Here is an 18,615-nt window from a genome sequence, read left to right on the forward strand (position 1 = left end):
GAACTTTTGCCTAGCAAATGCAAGGACATGCGTTCAATTCCAAATACTGTCAGAGGGGGTGGGCCCACTAGTTTGCAAAAAAGAAAAAAGGAATCAAAATTATTTCTGCAACATTCAAAAATAGCTTTTCTATATAACAACAATAAACAGTCTGAGAAATTTAAAAACAATTCCATTCATAATAGCCTCAAAAATAATAATTCAAGTGATTCCTAGGTATTTAAGCAAGAGAAAGACCTCTACAATGAAAACTTGTAGAGGAAGAAATTGAAGACATCAGAAGATAAAAGAACTCTCAGTATTGTGAAAATAACCAAACTGTCAAAAACAATTTATACATTCAATGCAAATCCCAATGTCATTCTTCACAAAAATAGAACTATCAATCCAAACAGTTGCATGGAAGTATCCAAAATAGCAAAAGCCATTCTGATTAAAAGGAGCACCCCTTGGGCTGGAAATGTGGGTCAGTGGTAGAGTGCTTGCCTGGTATGCATGAGGACCTGGGTTCAATTCTTCAGCACCACATAAACAGAAAAGGCCAGAAGCGGCGCTGTGTCAAGTGATAGAGCACTAGCCTTGAGCTAAAGAGCTCAGGGATAGTGCCCAGGCCCAGAGTTCAAACCCCAGGACTGGCAAAGAAAGAAAGAAAGAGAGAAAAAGAGAAAGAGAGAGAGAGAAGGAGAGAGAGAGAGAGAGAGAAAGAAAGAGAAAAAGAGAGAGAAAGAGAGAGAGAGAGAGAGCAAGCAAACAAGCAAGCAAGCAAGCAAGTAAGCCTCTTCAACAAATGGTGCTGGCAAAACTGATTACATGTTTGTAGGAGATTTAAATTTAACCTCTGTCTCTCACCTTATATAGACATCAATACCAAATGGAAGAAAGAACTCAAAGACAGACTTGAAACTTTAAATCTAACATAGTACTAGAGCTGAACTCAGGGCCTTGTGCTTTTGCTTAGCTTTTTCTACACAGACTGGCATTCTACTTGAGCCACATTTCCACTTCCAACTGTTTTGGGGGTTAACTGGCAGTAAGAATATCATGGACATGGGCTGGGAAGGTGGCTTAGTGGTAGAGTGCTTGCCTTGCATGCATGAGGTCCTGGGTTCGATTCCTCAGCACCACATAAGAAAAAAGAAAAAAGCCGGAAGTGGCGCTGTGGCTCAAGCGGTAGAGCGCTAGCCTTGAGCTGAAGAGCTGAGGACAGTGCCCAGGCCCAGAGTTCAGGCCCCACGACTGGAGCAAAATAAATAAATAAATAAAATAAACAAGAATATCATGGACTTTGCTGCCTAAGCTGATTTTGAACCTTAATCTTCAGATCTTAGCCTGCTAAATAGCTAGGCTTACAGGTGAGAACTACTGGCACCCAGCTAACAAAGTTCTTTGTGAGGTAAAACAGTCAAAGTGGGAATAAACATAATGTGATATATCAATACAGTAGAAAACAGCTCAGCAAATAAAACGAATAAATTACTAATACCTGGAACAAGATGGGGACTAACTTCACAATCATATTGTGACAAAAGAGTACATATAAGATTCTACTTTTCGGAAGTGGAGCTGTGGCTCCAAGCGGTAGAGCGCTCGCCTTGAGCTGAAGAGCTGAGGGACAGTGCCCAGGCCCAGAGTTCAGGCCCCACGACTGACCAAAAAAAAAAAAGACTCTACTTTTCATGCAAGTATTTAAAAAGCAAACTAATCTACGGAAGTGGGGAGAGGAACAATGACTGATCAGTCATTGCCAGGGATTAGGTGTTGAAGACAAAGGTTTACTTTTGGGAATGATCAAAATGTTCTTTGTCTTGAGTGTGGTGGTAATTTCCATGAGTATTATCAGTCAAAACTCACCAAATTGTAATTTTAAGAGGTAAAGTTTATTGTATTTAAATTACATACCAATAATCCTTCCCAACAAAAAGAACTAAAACTAATTATGATTATGACTACGAAACATTAATAAACAAAAACAAGAATAAATCAGGGTCCTCTGTGTAAAAAGGGTAAAGGACTGGAGGAAAAAAACAAAACCACATGCTTATGTATACAATAAGCACAAAAGAATAACAATGCTTCCTAAAATATGTTAAGTGTCAGGAGAATGAAAAAAAGCTTACTTTTCATTAAATAGTCATTTAAATGTTTTATTATGTAGGCATTTACATGTCAAAAAATAAAATGTAACTTTCATTTCCCTGAAAATATAAAATATATTTAGCATACTATCACCTCACAAAATTATGAAAGTATAAGTCACTTAACTTACCTTCAGGGAATTAAATCCTTAGCAATTTGTTAAGCTGATTGATGATGTCTCTAACTGAATGATGCTTCCAATTATTTCTTGAATATCTGAGAATCTTAAAACAGGAAAATTCTGTAAAGCAAAAACATTAAAAAAACTATTGAAAAACTAGTACAAAAATAGTATTTGCCTAGTAAGTGATACAGTACTAGTTTAAACAATGGTCTAGTGATAATTTTCACTGCTGTTTGAAAGACATTACTAAACTACAACATGATTGCCATCTCACTCTCATGCAAGATTTGGTTTGTCTTCAAAAATAACACTTATTTTCCCATTCACTACCTCCAAGAGAAAGTATGCTTTCCTTTCCAACTGATGCTGAGCTTGGCCATGGCCTTACTAAATGGAGCTGCATCAATCTCCAAATAGTAGCCAAGCCCAACCCACAATGAGAAGTAAAGCTGAGTTCTGCCTGTATGTTAATAACCTCAGCCATAGCTGCTCTACAAGATGTATAAACAAGATTAACTTATATTTTAATCTACTGAATTATCAAAGGTTCTTATATAGCAAGAGATAACTGATAAAATATTACAGTTAATTTTTCTGGAAAGCTCCAGATTTACCAAATACTTAGCCTCATAAGAATAACAATGTGCCAGGTACCAGTGGCTCATGCATATAATCCTAGCTTCTCAAGAGGTTGAGATCTGAGGATCATCATTCAAAATCAGAAATGTACATCAGACTCTTATCTCCAATTAACCACCAGAACACCAAAAGTGGCGCTGTGGAGTGCCCACAACCGACAAAAAAAAAACAAAAAAAAAAAAACAAGCTGAGAATGGTGGCACACCTGAAATGCTAGCTATGTCAAAGAGGGCCAATCCCAAGCCAAAATAAAACACAAAAAAAATCCACAAAACCCTTTATGAAAAATAAACTAAAGCATGGGGCTGGGAAGGTGGCTCAGTGGTAGAGCGCTTGCCTTGCATGCCTGAGGCCCTGGGTTCGATTCCTCAGCACCACATAAGCAAAATGAAAAAAGCCGGAAGTGGCGCTGTGGCTCAAGTGGTAGAGCACTAGCCTTGAGCTGAAGAGCTAAAGGACAGAGCCCAGGCCCAGAGTTCAGGCTCCACAACCGGACCCAAAAAAAAATAAATAAATAAACTAAAGCAAAAAAGATTAGAAGCCTGGAGTGGAACACCTGTCTCACCAACAAAAGAATCTCAGTACTGTGAAAAATAAAATTTTTCATCATTATTTTAGCATTAAAAAAAAAAGTTAGCACTAAAATTTTTCATTTTCAAAATGGTCAATTAGGAAGTGGCACTATGGCTCAAAGTGTTCACTACTAGCCTTGAGGGAAAAAAAGCTCAGGGACAGCAAATTTGTCCCTGAGTTCAAGCCCTATAAAAAATGCAAAAAAGGTCAATTAGCCCAGTGTATACCTATAATCCAGCTACAAGGAGTACTCCAGCTCAAGAATCCAGGGCCAAACTGGACCATCACACTGTTTTTGTTTTTTGCCAGTCCTGGGGATTGAACTGAAGAAGGCCTTGGGCACTGTCCCTGAGCTTCTTTTGCTCAAGGCTAGCACTCTACCACTTGAGCCATAGCACCACTTCCAGTTTTTTCTGTTCATTTAGTACTGAGGAATTGAATCCAGGGCTTAATGCATGCTAGGCAAACACTCTACCACTAAGCCACATTCCCAGCCCTTTTGTTGTTTTATTTAAAAGAAAAATATGGGGGAAAGGTCACTCAAAGCCAGCCTGGGCAGAAAAGTCCATCAGACTCTTATCTCCAATTAGCCACCAAAAAAAGCCAGAAATGGAGCTCTGGTTTGAGTGGTAGAGTGCTAGCCTTAAGAGGAAAAAGCTCAAAGCCAGCACATAGGCTAAGTTCATGACCCAGTACTGCACACACACACATGCACGCACACGCATGCACGCGCACACACACGTAGAGATATGGTTCAAGTGGAAGAGTACCAGCTGAGAACAAAAAAGGCTCAGCAAAAGCTCAAGGCACTGAGTTCAGCCCCTCAAAAAAAAAAAAAAAAAAAAAAAACCACCTAAGCCAACATAAAGGAAGTAGATATATAACCAAAATAAGAATTACTATTAATTTACTATAAAGGACTGTAGCCAGCATCCATTTTATGTTCTCTATTCCTTTTCTCTCCTCTTCTACTATGTATGAAGTAAAAAAATGTTAACTAGCCAAGCACTGGTAGCTCACATCTATAATCCTAGCAACTCAGGAGGCTGGGATCTGAGGACTATGGTTCAAAGCCAGCCTGCAGAGCAAAGTTCACGAGACTCTTATCACCAATTAACCACTGGAAAACCAGAAGTGGAGCTGTAGCTCAAAGTGGTAGAGAGGCACCCTTTAGCGAAAAAAAACAAAAAAAAATCTCAGGGTCAGCGCCCAGGCCCTGAGTTCAAGAGCCATGACTGAGGGGAAAAAAGTGTTAACTAATGTTTTAAGTGGCAAATAAAACCATGATCGAATTAGGATTATTCCTCAATAATATGTGGCTAATACAAAATAATTAAAGACAAAAAATTACAATATAAAGACAGATTTAACTCATATATATATAGATATATCAGAAACTGTTATATGCTCATGTTTAGTAAGTCCTCTAGATAAATCAAGATTATGAAACATATTTACAACACAAAAAAACAGAAAGGTTTAAAGGGGAAAGATTTCATTAAAAAAAAAAAAAAAAGAAAGAAAGCCTGTATGGTTAACAGCAAAATAAGAACAGTAAAACAAAATGTATTATAAGCAACTATAAATACTTCCTACCATAGTGATTAAAGATTTGACTTGATGTTAAGACATAAAATATTTAAACTGCATGCATCTCAAAACAGGCTAAGGACTGGGAATGTGGCTTAGTGACACAGTGCTTGCCTAGCATGCTTGAAGCCATAGGTTCAATTCCTCAGTAGCATATAAAAAGAAAAAGCCAAAGGGGTGCTGTGGCTCAAGTGGTAAAGTGCTAGCCTTGAGCAAAATTCAGGGATAGTGTCCAAGTCTTGAATTCAAGCCCCAGGACAGGAGAAAGAAGGAAAAAAGGAAGGAAGGAAGGAAGGAGGGAGGGAGGGCGGGCAGGCAGGCAGGCAAAGCAAGGAAGGAAAGGGAAGGGAGGGGAGGGGAGGGGAGGGGAGGAGAGGAGAGACAGCTAGGTGCTGGTGGCTCACGCCTGTAATCCTAACTACTGAGGAGGCTGAGATCTGAGGATCACGGTTCAAAGCCAGCAGGAAAGTCCGTGAAACTCTTATCTCCAATAAGCCACCAGAAAACCGGAAGTGGCGCTGGGGCTCAAGCTGAAGAGCACAGGGACAGCGCCCAAGCCCAGAGTTCACGACGGACAAAAAAAAAAAAAAAAGATGATGCTAAACAAAATGAACCCAAGATAGGGACACAAGAGGTTTTATCTTTCTTGATGTTGTTTTTAATGTGTTATAATGTACTATGTGCTTTTTTTTTTGTTTCTTCCCCATGGTATAACACCTGTTTTCACTGTATTTGATTCCGGTGCCTTGCATCTTGTATATACATTTTTCTAATTTGGGGAGGGGAAGGGAAACAACAAAATGCTGATATAAGGATACAGTTTGACCCACTGTTAACAATGAGATGTACAAGGCACTATGCTGAAAACTAATTTTATAACTTGGCTGGGGAAAGGAGGAGTGTGTTGGGGGAATGTTGGGTGGGGGAGGGAAGGGATGGTAGGGGAAAAACAAAGGAGGGGGTAACAATGCCCGATTGGAAATGGACTCATTACCTTGCTCATGTAACTGAAACCCCTCTGCACACTACCTTTACAATAAAAAAATATATAAATTTAAAAAAAAAATGCATGGCTCCTGATTTCAAAATCTCAGTTAAAAAAAAATGGCTTAAAATTTTCAAATTGAATACATCTAATAACACAGTCTGAAAACACATAATTGCAGCTAGACAATGATGGCTCAGGTGATAGAGCTCTAGCTTTGAATGGAAAAAGCTAAAGGACAGCACTCACATACCCAGTTCAAGGAGAGGGTCATAGATCTGTAATCCCAGTATTAGGGGGGTAAGGTAGAAAAGTTTCTAAGACCAGCTTGAGCTACACAAGATCTTGCCTTAAAAATACCACAGCCTGGCTGGGCACTAGTAATTCACACCTGTAATCCTAGCTACGCAGGAGTCTGAGATCTGAGGATCATGGCTGGAAGCAAGGCCAGGCAGAAAAGTCTGTGAGACTTAATCACAGAAAAAGCTATGACCCAAGTGGTAGAACACTAACTTTGAGCAAAGGAGCAAGAACAGCACCCAGGCCCAGAGTTCAAGCCCCAGGACTGGCCAAAAAAAAAAAGGCAAGATACATAGGTCACTTGCCTGTTATGCCCAAGATCCTAGGTTTGATGTCTGTGCTGCAAAGTATATGTGTATGCGTATATATACATACTTATATGTATACATATTTTCACATACGTATTTTCTATATCAACATATACAGTATGGAAATACAGAAATACAGGGGAAAATATACAAGTCCAAAATATACAAGCTCCAAAATTGGAGCTTTCAAAGCTCTAATTATACACTGTTCTCAGAACTGACAAAACAAGCAGACATAAACTAATCAAAAGCAGTTAAATATACCAAATACATGCATAACACAAGCAGTTCTAAGCTTGACCTAATAGACGTTATATATGAATATACACACACATATTAACCCAACAAAAGTAAAACACATTCTTTTCAAGCACATATAAAACTAGAAAAAACAAACACAGCAGTGCATGCCTGTAGTTCCAATTACTTGGAAAGCTAAGGAGGCTAACTTGAGCTCAGAAGTTAAAAGTTTAATAGCATGATCAACATAATGAGATTTTATCTTAAAAAATTAAATAAAAACAAAAGAAACTATTATGTAAATATAAGATTTTTGTAAAGCAAGTAAAACAAAAATGTAAAACAAAAATCATGTTCTCCACCTTAACTCAAGACTAATTCCATCCTCCTCCAACAAATTTTTCCTATAATGCAAGTTAGCTAAAACCTTTGGGTAGGAACACTAAAACCAGACAAAGACTCAGGGAGCTCAAACTCCTATTTTTCTTTCCTTCAATACTGATGCTTGAACTCAAGGTTTCAATTCACACTTGCTAGGCAGGCACTGTACTACTTAAGCCACACTCTTGGCTCTTTTTGCTCTAGCTTGTCAAATAGTGTCCTCAGGTTTTACCAAAAGATAGCCTCAGACTGTGATCCTACATACGTCACCCAAGTAGCTGGGATTATAGGAATGGCCTATCATGTCTAACTTGCTTAAGAGTTCAGTCAAGCTGGGTACCAGTGGCTCATGCTTGAAATCCTGGCTACTCAGGAGGCTAAAATCTGAGGATCATGGTTCAAAGCCAGCCCAGGTTGGAAAGCCCATGAGACTCTTAACTCCAATTAACCAGAAAACCAGAAGTGGAGCTGAGGCTCAAAATGGTAAAGCACTAGCTTTGAGCAAAAGAGCTCAGGGACAGTGCCCAGGCCCTGAGTTCAAGCCTCACAAAAAAAAAAAAAAAAGTTCACGGTCAGGCTAGGCAACATAGTGACAGATATCCATCACAGGGAAGAAAAAAAAATATATATATATATGTATATATATATATACATGTTCATGTACAGTGGATTAAACACAAAAAGCATATAAGAACGGTTTCAGACTTTACATTTTAACCATTTGTTTGTTGAACCACAGAATATCACAATTATCTACAGTTATTAACATGCTTGTGTGGTGAATTTTCTAATATTTCAACAGATAATTTTCTTCATATACCAGATAAAAACAGATTAAATGCAAAAGTTCATGAGACTACAGCTGTATTAGGCCAAATATTAAGATCTGCAAAAATGAAATTCAGCTAGGAGGCAATGGCTCACACCTGTAATCCTAGTTACTCAAGAGGCTGAGATCTGAGGACTTTGGTTCTAAGCCAGCCTGAGCAGAACAGTCCCTGAGAGACTCTCCAATTAACAACTCAAAAACCAGAAGTGGAGCTATGGCTCAAAGTGGTAGAGCGCTAGCCTTGAGCAACAGAGCTCATTGAAGTGTTCAGGCCCCGAACTGAAACCCAATAACCGAGGGCGGGGAAGGTGGCTCAGTGGTAGAGTGCTTGCCTTGCATGCATGAGGCCAGGGGTTCGATTCCTCAGCACCACATAAGCAAAAAGAAAAAAGCCAGAAGTGGCGCTGTGGCTCAAGTGGTAGAGAGCTAGCTTTGAGCTGAAGAGCTGAGGGGCAGCGCCCAGGCTCAGAGTTCAGGCCCACGACCGGACCCAAAATAAAAACCAAAACAAATAAAAATGCAGCATAATGCAAGTAAGTCTAAGATATAGTCCCATCCCGACTGCTACAAGAGAAAAGACAAGCTGACAAAATGTTTCATTTTGCCAAATGCAATTACAATAGTAAGATAAAACTGAACTATATGGACTGGGAAGTTGGCTCAGTGGTAGAGTGCTTGCCTTGCATGCATGAGCCCCTGGATTCAATTCCTCAGCACCACATAAGCAAAAAAAGCTGGAAGTGGCGCTATGGCTCTAGTTGTAGAGTGCTACCCTTGAGCTGAAGAGCTGAGGGACAGCACCCAGACTCAGAGTTCAGGCCCCACAACCGACAAAAAAAAAAAACAAACTGAACTATAGAACTTATGCAGAAATAGAATCCAAGATTTTTCATAACATCAACAAACATAAAATAAGAAAATTTGGGTTTCAGAAAAGCAAACATAGTCCTTAAGTGAATTATCTGTCCTAACAATTGTACTAGAGTTGGTTTCTACCATCTAAACTATCACCTTAAGTAAAGAATATTCAAAGAACTCTAAGTAGAATATAAACCCACTTACCAAAGTCACAAAGAAGAAGCAAGGAGCTCAAGCCTGTAATCCAACCTACTTAGGAGGCTAAGAGCTAAGGATGGAGGTTAGAAGCCAGGAGTGGCAAGAAAAGCCCTTAAGACACTTATCTCCATTAAACTACCAAAATTAGCTAGCAAGTGATAAGAGTACCATTCTTTTTTTTTTTTTTTTGGTCTGTCCTAGGGTGTGAACTCTGGGCTTGGGCATCGCTCTTCAGCTCAAGGCGAGCACTCTACCACTTGAGCCACAGCGCCACTTCCAGCTTTCTGGTGCTTTATTTGAGATAAGAGTCTCACCAACTTTCATGCCCGGGCTGGCTTTGAACCAGGATCCTCAGATCTCAGCCTCCTGAGTAGCTAGGATTACAGGCGTGAGCCACGGCACCCAGCAAAGAGTACCATTTTTTTTTTTTGGGGGGGGGGGGTCCGGTCGTGGGACCTGAACTCTGGGCCTGGGCGCTGCCCTCAGCTCTTCAGCTCAAGGCTAGCACTCTACCACTTGAGCCACAGCACCACTTCTGGCTTTTTTTTTTTCCTGCTTATGTGGTGCTGAGGAATCGAACCCAGGGCCTCATGCATGCAAGGCAAGCACTCTACCACTGAGCCACCTTCCCAGTCCATAAGTACCATTCTTGAGCAAAAAAAAATTCAGAGAGGCTGGGAAGGCTTCAAATGCATGATGCCTGGGGTTCTATTCCTTAGTACCACATAAACAGAAAAAGCCAGAAGTGGCACTGTGGCTCAAGTGGTAGAGCGCTAGCTTGGGCTAAAGAGTTCAGGGACAGCGCCCAGGCAAAGTTCAAGCCCAAAGACCGACAAAAAAAAAAGTTCAGAGACAACGACCAGGTTCTGAGTTCAAATGCCAGGATCAGTGCTAGCTCACTCACACACACACAAATGTCAGGAAAAATATTTAACTATTAGAAACAATCCATTATTTTGAATTATAGAGCTATGGTTAGTTTTATTATTAAAATAAGCACAATCAACTCTTTTAATGAAATGTCAAGCTTTTTCTAAAAAGAGCCACCAGTAGAGAGTGATAATAGCATTCACTAATTAATACCTTTTTAATTATTCTGTGAAGCATAATCTATCATCAATTTAAATGCCAGCAAAAAAAATCCTTGTATAAGCTGGGTGTAAAAAAAGAAAAAAAAGACTGTTCACTTCAGAACTGTATTGTTAATTGAGCAAGGTGAGAGTTGACAGTAGCCTATTTACCTCAGAAAGAAATAACTAAAGCCCTGATGGCTCACACCTGTAATCCTAGCTACTCAGGAGGCTGAGATCTAAGAATCACAGTTCAAAGCCAGCCCAGGCAAGAAAGTCCGAGAGACTCGTATCTCCAATAAATCACTCAGAAAACCGGAAGTGGCGCTGTGGCTCAAATGGTAGAGTGCTAGCCTTGAGCTGAAGAGCTGAGGGACAGCGCCCAGGCCCAGAGTTCAAGCCCCACGACTAAAAAAAAAAAAAAAAAGGAAAGAAGGAAAGAAAGAAACTTAGTAAAGCAAGGCAAATTCTATTGAAAAAAAAAAAAAACCTACTTCCAAAGTCACACAACTGACCTAAAGGAGACTCTATTACAGATCATTTCTTCATTTCCTAATATGCAGAAGGCCTGAATCTGCAGCTTTCAAATTAAGCATTTTCAATGCTTTCTCATCCTATTTTCAGTTCACTGGTATTTGGGCAGTAAAAATGTTTAAGATTTTCAAATTAAAAACAAGATTCCATTTACGTTGGTAATAAAGCAGAAACTAAGACCTGATTAGAGAAGTTCACCAGTGAAATCTGTCTTATCCAGTTCATTTTCCTTTTGGTGTAGAGGATAGAGCATATACTGTACCACTGAGCTAGCTAGCTACATTCCCAGCCCATACCCAGTTTGGGTTTGTTTTTTTTTTTTTTTGGTAAGTCGTGGATCTTGGAATTGTGGGCCTGGGCGCTGTCCCTGAGCACTTTGGCTCAAGGCTGGCGCCCTACCACGTTGGGCCACAGCTCCACTTCCGGTTTTCTGGTGGGTTAATTGGAGGCAAGAGTCTCCTGGACTTTCCAGCCGGGGTTGGCTTTGAACTTCGATCCTCAGATCTTAGCCTCCGGAGTATCTAGGATTACAGGCTTGAGCCACCGGCACCCGGCTCAGACCCAGTTTTTTGTGTGTTTGTTTTAATTAAGTGTATGGCTGGGAAAGGAAAAACAAAAACACCCTATCTTACTCCACCTTGTTATTTTTTTCCCCCTCTTCTGGGCTACTTCAATACTGTATGACTACTTAGATACTGCATGCTGAAATTCCTTCCCACCAAGAACAATACCAATTCAGCTACGACGACTGAAAACATCCTCAAATCGCCACTGTTGGATCCCTTCCTCTTTCCCTACCCACCCCCCCCCCCCCTTCCCAGCCCTGGAAAATTCGGTCATCTCCACCGCGCGTCATTTACAAATGGAGGGCGGAGATCCCCAGACTCTCACACATCGCCTTAACAGGTGATCCCGCCGGTGCAAAACCAGCCCCGGTTATCATCTCCCGGGGGGGATGAAAATGGCAGCCCCCGTTCCCTCCGGCTCGCCGCTCTCCGCGGCCACAAACTTCAGCGCAGCCCTCGGGCACCCGTCTTGTCAGCCGGCGCAGCTTTACCGGTGCCCGAGTTACCCCCGTCTCCGACCCCAGATTCCCCATGACCTTGGGCCTGGGCCCCGGCGAGGAAACCACGATGAAACGCGCCGCGCGCACCCCAGCCCGCCGCGCCGCACAGGCTGCCGCCTGGGCCCCCGCACCGGCGGCCGCCCCCGCCGCGGCGTGCCGAGGCCTCGGGCCGCGCCGGGGGCGGGGACCCGGACCAGGCCTGGGGCGGCCCGGCCGTCGCAATGGCTGCGCGCCACCGGGGAGCTCGGGGAGCCCCGGCGGCCGCCTGGGGAGCCCCGGCCCGCCCGCAGGCAGGCAGCGGCAGGTGACGGGGCCCTGGACAGCGACGGGCAGGTCAGTCCCTACCTCGGACCGGGCGTCCCCGAGCCTCCCACCTCCCGGCCAGGACCGCGAGGCGCCCGGACCCGACGAGGCAGAGGAGTGAGAGACACGGTGACCCCCAAGGAGGGAGGGACAGGAAGGACAGCAGCCCGCGCACTCCGGGCGCCGGGACCGTCACTGACGCGCGCCTACCTCCCTGCGGCCCCCGCCGAGGATCTCACGCTCGGTGCTAGCCGGACGCTTCACATCCGGGTACCGGGAGACAGCTGCTCTGCCGCGGCCGCCGCCTCCTCCCCGCGCGAACGCCAAACTTCCGGCGACGGCGTCGACGCCTCGTCGGTCAGATGGGTGTTACCTGGGACCATCAAGGGTGCGCTTGCGCAGCGCTATTCCTCGACTCCTAATCCTCTCAGCTGACTCGCCCAGAAGAGGAAGATGGCCGCCACTCTCGCCGTGTGTCACGCAATTTTTTTTTTTTACCCCGGCCAGAGCGGCTGGGCGTCGGAGAACAGCGAGCCCGAGTCCACCATCAGCGCAGGCGCAGTGGGAGGCCTCGCGTGCGCGTCTCCGCGGGTGGGCGCCGGGCGCGGCGGCGGCGGCGGCGGCGGCGGCGGCGGCGCCCCCTAGCGGTTGTCGTTTTTCCCTTCTGCGGTCATCTGGAAGCAAACCACCCCGACCTCCAGGTGGAAACCCTGGCCACCGCTGCCTGTAAACTTCAAGTATGAACTTCAATCTGCGTTTTCTAGTCCGAGAGTATTTGCTACCTTGGGAACCGATATTAAAAAGGATGGCTGCGCCGAGTGCTGGAGGCTCACGCCTGTCATCCTAGCTACTCCGGAGCCTGAGATCTGAGGATCCGGGTTCAAAGCCAGCCCGGGCAGGAAAAGACCCAATTAACTACCAAAAAAGCCGGAAGTGGTACTGTGGCTCAAGTAGAGCACTGGCCTTGAGCACAAAAGGTCAGAGACAGCACCCAGACCCCAAGCTCATACTCCAATATCGGCACAAAAACAAACAAGAGGAGAAATTAGAATAGCCTACTAGATTTAGTCAAGGCGCACATTCAAAGCTTGGGCTCTTCAAAAACTTTGAAGATAGACCTCAGGGTTCTCTATGTAGGATTTGTGGCTCTTGTTTGAAACTTTTGTTGTTGTTGTTGTTCTCTTTGTTTACAAAGCTGTGGGGAAGGGTAAATCCATATTTGTGCTGTTCCGAATAGGAAGAGAGATGATTTGGGCTCTCCCCTTCCTGCCCTCCCCTTTTGATGCCAAGCCCAATCAAAAAATGACACTTGTCAAGCCTGATGTTTTTCTGACAGTTCATTTTTCACAAAACTTTAGTAAACTAGCTGGCAGTTTACCAAAGAGATCTTCTGGATTAGGTATTACAAGTGAGAACCTTCTCCATGTTACTGTATATTGCATTACTTGGCAAACACCTGCCCTCTGCACTCACACTGACCCCCAGTCCCTATTATGTATTTTTTTAATTTTTTTATTAATTAAAAAAGTAACTTGAAGCCAGCCAGTTGACTTAGGTTTAGTTACATAGTAAGATTTTGCCTGAAAAAATAGAAAAATTAAGGTCTGCACCAAGTGGCTCTTGTCTGCAATCCAAGCTACTCCGAAGAATGACATTGAGGTTCAAAGTCGGCCTAGACAGAAAAGTCTATTACAAAGCTGTGCATCAGTGGCTCAAGCCTGTATTCCTAGGTACTGAGGAAGCTGAGATTTAAGGATCACAGTTCAAAGCCAGCCTGGGCAGGAAAATATCCAGAGACTTATCTCCAATTAACCACCTGAAAACTGAAGTAGAGCTGTGGCTCAAAGTGGTAGCCTTAAGTTAAAGAGCTCAGAAACAGTACCCAAGCCCTGAGTTTGAAGCTAACCTAGCCAAGAAAGTCCTTCAGACTCTTTTCTCCAATAAACCACTGAAAATGAATGTGAAGAGTGGTAGTCTTTAAACAAAATGGCCCAGGGATAGTGCCCAGGACCTTGGTTCAAGCTCCAGAAAGAAAAAGAAAGCTGGGTGCCAGTGGTTCACACCTGTAATCCTAGCTACTCAGGAGGCTGAGATCTGAGGATCGCGGTTCAAAGCCAGCCCGGGCAGGAAAGTCTGTGAGACTCTTATCTCTAATAAACCACTAGAAAACCAGAAGTAGCGCTGTGGCTCAAGCAGTAGAGCGCTTGCCTCGAGCTGAAGAGTACAGGGACAGTGCCCAAGCCCAGAGTTCAAGTCCCATGACCAAAAAAAAAAAAAAACCAGAAAAAGTGAACAGGATAATTTCATGCCAGACTGACCCTACTGCAAGTTGCAAATAAAGTTTTTCACAATGTTACTCTACCCTTACTATTTCAAGACCAACAAGTTATTATTACTGGAACTGGCAATACTACAGGGAGGAGGTATCCAAAAGGAAAGTGACCTTTTGTCTGGCCCTTGGGTACTAGTCTCTTTACATTGTCAAAAAGACTTTTAGGGGGGTTGGGAAGATGGCTCAGCAGTAGAGTGCTTGCCTTACATGCATGAGGCCCTCAGTTCGATTCCTCAGCACCACCACATAATCAGAAAAAGCTGGAAGTGGGGCTGAGGCTCAGGTGGTAGAGCGCTGGTCTACAGCTGAAGAGCTGGGGGACAGCACCCGGGCCCAGAGTTCAGGCCCCACAACCGGCCAAAAAAAAAAAAGACTTTTAGGACACATTAGAGACCAAGATAGTTTAATTAATAAAGCAAAGGAAAGGTAGATAGTACACAACTAAGCATGAGTACAGATACATCTGCTAAAAGATGTGATGAGTGCTTTAAGTTCATGGATATTTCTGGGGAAAAAGTAAATTAAGGAGCTGGGAATGTGACTTGGTGGTAGAATGCTTATCTAGAATGCATGAAGCCATGGGTTCGATTCCTCAGTACCACATAAGCAGAAGAAAAAGCCAGAAGTGGCACTGTGGCTCAAGGGATAGAGTGCTAGCCATGAGGAAAAGAAGCTCAGGGATAGTGCCCAGCCCTGAGTTCAAGCCCTAGGACCAACAACAACAACAAAAAAAAATTGAGGGTTTCGCTCAAATTCACCTTAAGGTAAGTTCTTCTCTTTGATGTGACTTTTGATATATTTTGTCATTCTTGTTTTGCTGTGTTTTATCAATTAGGTCTACAGACTATAAGGTTGACTATAAGGTCATCATGGGATTAATGCTTGAGTATCCCTTTTTTTTTTTGGGGGGGGGTCCGGTCATGGGGCCAGAACTCTGGGCCTAGGCTCTGTCCCTCAGCTCTTCGGCTCATGGCTAGTGCTCTACTACTTGAGCCACAGCGTGCCACTTCCGGCTTTTTTCTTTTTGCTTATGTGGTGCTGAGGAATCGAACCCAGGGCTTCAATGCATGCAAGGCAAGCGCTCTACCACTGAGCCACCTTCCCAGCCCTTGAATATCCCTTTTAACAAAGAAAAGGTCCCACAAGATGCTCCCTTTTGGGAAAATATCCATCCTTGTGTATAAGTATTTTTCTATGCAAGAACTTTTTTTTTTGTTGTTCCCAGGGGAGTCATTTTCCCAAGAATTTTTTTTTCTAGATAAGTGTTGTTCTTTATCCTTGCTCAATTCCCAGAGTACACTAGTTATTTTGGCAAGCAGACAGGGTCAAAAGGAAAGAGCTATTCTTTTTTTCTTTATTTTTTTTAACTAAACGTTGCAGTGTAAGGTTTAAAAGAAAGAAAATAATGCCCATGTGCTTTTTTTTTTATTGTGAAATGCTGTACAGAGGGGTTACAATTACACAGGCAAGATAATGAGTACATTTCTTATCAAGCATTGCAGCCTCCTCCTTTGTTTCCCCTTCCCATCCCTTCCCATCCTCCCCCTGCCCAATGTGCTTTTAACCAAGCTATTCATTAATTCAATGTTTGACTCTGAATTCCTGCTTCTGTCTTCTATAACTCATTATTCCTGATCTATCCTATGAGAAAGTAAGCTTCTTTCTTAAAAATTCAATCTAGAAAAAAACAAAAGTCAGGCCAGGCACTGGTGGCTCACCCCTGTAGGAGGCTGAGATCAGAGGATCTTGGTTCAAAGCCAGCCCAGGCAGGAAAGTTCATGAAACTCTCATCTCCAATAAACCACCAGAAAACTGGAAGTGGTGCTGTGACTCAAGTGGTAGAGCACTTGCCTTGAGCTGAAGAGCTGAGGTACAGTGCCCAGGCCCAGAGTTCAAGCCCCATGACAAGAACAAAAAAAATAAAAGCCAGGTACATTTATTCCTAGGTATTCTAGAGGCTGAGATCTGAGAATTGTGGTTGAGAGCCAGCCTGAGCAAACAAATCTGAGAGATCATTGTCTCTAATCAGCAAAAACCTAAAACAAGGTATGGATCAAGTGGTAGAGTGTCAGACATGAGCAAAAAAGCCTGAACAAGCACAAAGCCCTCAGTTCATGCTCCAGGACCAACAAAAAAGAAAACAAGCCAACAAAAAGACAAAGAAAAACTTACAGCATTTTTATATAAATGAGGTCACAATAGCATTTCAATGGGCCATCTTTGAGACTAATAACATAAATAAAGCATTATGATGACCCAACATATTTGAGAGGATGAGTATCTCATTGTCTTTTCAGTCAGATTTTTTTTTTCTTTTGCCAGTCCTGGGGCTTGAACCTAGGCACTGTTCCTGAGCTACTTTTGCTCAAGGCTAGCACTCTATCACTTGAGCCACAGTGCCATTTCTGGCCTTTTCTGTTTATGTGGTACTCAGGAATCAAACCCAGGGCTTCATGCATGCTGGTCAAACACTCTACCACTAAGTCACATTTCCAACCCTAGATTTTTATTTATTTATTTATTTTTATCATGGCACTTGAACTCTGGGCTTGGGCACTGTCCTTGAGCTCTTCAGCTCAAGGCTAGTGTTCTACCACTTGAGCCACAGTGCCACTTCTCGTTTTCTGGTGGTTAATTGGAGATGAGTGTCTCACAGGCTTTCCTTCCTGGGCTGGCTTTTAACCATGACCCTCAGATCTCAGCCTTCTAAGTAACTAGGATTACAGGCATGAGCGACCAGCACCCAGCTCCCAGTTTTGTTTTGTTTTTTCATGCATGTAGTTTAGCCAGATGCCTTGGGGCTCATGCCTGTAATCTTAGCTACTGGGGAGGATCTTGATTTGAAGCCAGCTGGGGCAGAAAAGTCCCCTTGAGACTCTTTATCTTCAACTAACCACTCAAAAAACTGAAGTGGAGCTGTGGCTCAATTGTTAGAGCATTAGCCTTGAGCACAAAGAGGCTCAAGGGCAATGCCCCAGCCCTGAGTTCAAGCCCACAACAACAAAAATAATAAAAATACTTGTAGCTGAACATCAGTGGCTCACACCTGTAATTCTAGCTATTCAGGAGGCTGAGATCTGAAGTTTGAAAGTTTGAAGCCAGCCTGAGGCAAAAAAAAAAAAAAAAAAAAAAAAGCTGGAAGTGGAGATGTAGCTCAAGTGGTAGAGCACCAGCCTTGAGCACAGAAGCTCAGGGACAGAGTTCAAACCCCAGTACTGGTTTTAAAAAAAAGTAGTTATTGCAAATAAGGGACTGATTTATTTCTCTCTTTTTTTCTTCTTCCTCTTCTTCCTCCTTCTTTTTCTAGTAGCAGATTTGAGCTCTAGGCCTCATACCCACTTGGTTGCTTGCTCAGCTAGTACTGCTCTACTTGAGTCATAGCTGCAGAAGTGGTACTCACTAGACAGTATGTTGAAAATTAACTATACAACTTATAGGTGGGTGGGGAGAGGAAAAGACTGGGGGAGAACAAGGGAAGGAGTGACATTGTCCAAAAAGACAATGTAACTGTAACCCTTATGCACATCACTTTTATAAAATCCCAAAATGCTCTAAAACTGGTTCCCCTCCTGGTTCTAAGAAGGTTCTCAGCTCCTGGGCCTACTATTCCATTCACAACAAGAGTATAGTATTCCATAAAAAGCCTGATTGGATTAGCTTTATACTCATGCCAATAGTGGTCAAGTAATGGAATGTGATAATTTATAAAAAGGGTAGTCAGCATCACTAGGATCACATGGGTCACCAAAAGAATATTAGGAACTTCAGAAAGGCTGAGGGGTAAATGTTGAGAAGGCAGTACTCAAATATTCATTGCAGCCTTGATACTGAAATCGTGGTCTATGGACTAGGGACATTTCATTAATTGAATTTCTTGTTTAAAATGGGGGTACTTCAGGCCCCTCAACAACTGAGACAGAATTTTCATTTTGGTTTCTCTATATGAGCCATATGCACACTAATTTAAAAAAATTAAAAAAAAAATTTTTTTGCCAGTCCTGTGGAACTGGGCACTGTCCCTGAATTCTTCAGCTCAAGGCGAACACTCTACCCCTTGAGCCACAGCACCACTTCCGGTTTTTTTGGTGGTCAGTTGGAGATAAGCGTCTCAGGGACTTCCCTGCCCAGGCTGGCTTTGAACCGTGACCC

The 18,615-nt window shown here is 43.0% G+C and overlaps 1 protein-coding gene across 5 annotated transcripts in view; it reads right to left on the minus strand.

Annotated features, from left to right (window-relative positions):
• The window catches only part of Esco1 (establishment of sister chromatid cohesion N-acetyltransferase 1), a 74,923-nt gene extending 62,207 nt beyond the window's left edge, over positions 1–12,716 (minus strand). For 2 of the 5 annotated variants that reach the window (XM_042675097.1, XM_042675094.1), the window contains exons 1-2: positions 12,345–12,474; positions 2,267–2,377 (exon numbers count right to left, since the gene is read on the minus strand). The gene's annotated coding sequence lies outside the window, so the exon portion shown is untranslated. Of the gene's footprint in view, positions 1–2,266; positions 2,378–12,176; positions 12,263–12,344; positions 12,480–12,507 lie in introns of those variants that run through there. The other 3 variants (XR_006146906.1, XM_042675096.1, XM_042675095.1) reach the window with 3 other exon arrangements.
• Positions 12,717–18,615: the final 5,899 nt, after the last annotated feature.

The sequence above is a fragment of the Dipodomys spectabilis genome, unplaced genomic scaffold (genome assembly GCF_019054845.1).
Source record: "Dipodomys spectabilis isolate Male_0828 unplaced genomic scaffold, ASM1905484v1 ptg000024l, whole genome shotgun sequence".
NCBI classification, from domain to species: domain Eukaryota; kingdom Metazoa; phylum Chordata; class Mammalia; order Rodentia; family Heteromyidae; genus Dipodomys; species Dipodomys spectabilis.